General features: G+C 46.7%; 1 pseudogene across 1 annotated transcript; it reads right to left on the bottom strand.

Moving 5' to 3' along the window:
* Positions 1-780: 780 nt before the first annotated feature.
* On the bottom strand, positions 781-1,710 carry LOC309857036 (small ribosomal subunit protein uS5 pseudogene; annotated as a pseudogene). The gene has a single exon. The product of its transcript is annotated as a small ribosomal subunit protein uS5 pseudogene (transcript).
* Between the last annotated feature and the right edge of the window lie 225 nt (positions 1,711-1,935).

Here is a 1,935-nt window from a genome sequence, read left to right as displayed (position 1 = left end):
AAATGCAAAAACCAAATTACATTGAAATCATAAGGGGTGTTTCAGGGAGAGCTGTAGGATGTGGTTTCTTGTGTAATCCACAGAGATTAGCTCCAACACATATTTAAACTCTGCTCTAGGAGCAACCTTAGTGGTAAAGCAAGAAGATAAACAGATGTATACACACCCTGGCACAAAATTATCACTTATGTTTGGCTTCCTAGTCTCCTCGTGTTACTTATTTATCTTAACTTCTCTCTGAAATCAGGGAACACAGAATCTCAATCAGTAGACATTTTTCTACTGAATTACCCAATAGTCCGATCATACCCCTAATACTTTTTAAAATTATTTCACTCATAATCCCAAATCTGCTTTGCTTCCTCATCTTAGTACACTGTAATTTGATTTCAAAATGAGGACAGTTGTCAGTAATGCCACATTCATTCATCTATTTTACAATTCCATGTGCTTATAACTATGAAGATATGTTAATAACATCCATTCCAATATGCCACCCTAAATTTATTATCATGAAACAAGACCTCAAGAAAGAGAATTCAAAATCATCCATGTATTTGCAACTTATTGCAATAAAGCCTTTATCAATAGACTTCCCTGTGCACATGGTGGTCAAATTGCTGGTGAAAACCAGCCAGATCTATTACAAGCTTTCTCATGGCTTCTAGGTAACCCAAGTGAGCCTTTATTGATACTGGGAAGGGATAAAGCAGGGAAGGGATAAACAGTGCTATAAGATTTGGCTAGACAAAAGTAATGACTCTCATTACAAAGTGAGTATTTTTTTTTCAAGCTTTAGTTCAGTTTATTTTTCTTGTATAAAACTATGTAGTAGCCACAGCTGGAGCCTGGGTCCTCTGAACAGAGACTCTGGTGTGGGTCTTCACAAGATGGTCCGTGAACTCCTGATAGGGAGACTTGGTGAACACAGTCTCCTTCCAGAGATCAGGGGTGAGATAGCTGTAGGTCTTGGAGATGGCATCGAAAGTAGCCTTGGCAAAGTTCCCTAGGGTGGCAGTGCAGCCCCTGGCCGAGGTGTAGCAGTCGTCAATACCAGCCATCATCAGCAGTTTCTTGGGCACAGGGGCCGAGACAATGCCAGTGCCTCTGGGGGCGGGGATGAGACGCACCAGCACAGAGCCACAGCGGCCAGTCACCTTGCACGGGACAGTGTGGGGCTTGCCGATCTTGTTCCCCCAGTAGCCTCGCCGCACAGGGACAATGGAAAGCTTCGCCAGAATGATGGCTCCGCGGATGGCAGTGGCTACCTCCTTGGAACACTTGACATCCAAACCGACGTGTCCATTGTAATCTCCGATGGCGACAAATGCCTTGAACCTGGTCCGCTGGCCCGCGCGCGTCTGCTTCTGCACAGGCATGATCTTCAAAACCTCGTCCTTGAGGGAGGCTCCCAGGAAGAAGTCGATGATCTCAGACTCCTTGATGGGCAGGGAGAAGAGATAGATCTCCTCCAGGGACTTGATCTTCATGTCTTTGACCAGGCGGCCCAGCTTGGTGACGGGGATCCACTCCTTGTCCGCGGCCTTGCCCCCGCGAGCTCCGCGGCCTCAGCCCCGGCCCCGACCACGGCCCCGGCCCGCCCCGGCCCCGGATGCCGCTGCCGAAGCCACCGCGGAAACCGCCGCGGCCTCCCATTCCAGGGCCCCCGGGCCCTCCGGGCCCTCCCGCAGCACCGGCGTCATCCGCCATTTGGTGTTCTCTCGGAGAGGAAACAAAGTGAGTATTTTAAAGCAAAAGAGCCTGTTGGGAATATTGTTTTATAAAATAGTGGTTTTTTTTATTAACTTTTTAAAATTCAATTAGGTAACATATAGTGTACCAATAGTTTCAAATGTAGATTTCAGTTATTCATCCATAGCATATAATAGCTAATGCTCAGTACTTACTGTTATAGCTTCTTGAAAGCAGAATTTT

The sequence above is a fragment of the Mustela nivalis genome, assembly GCF_964662115.1.
Source record: "Mustela nivalis genome assembly, contig: HAP1_SCAFFOLD_251, whole genome shotgun sequence".
NCBI lineage: Eukaryota > Metazoa > Chordata > Mammalia > Carnivora > Mustelidae > Mustela > Mustela nivalis.
This window is presented reverse-complemented; position numbering and strand designations above follow the sequence as displayed.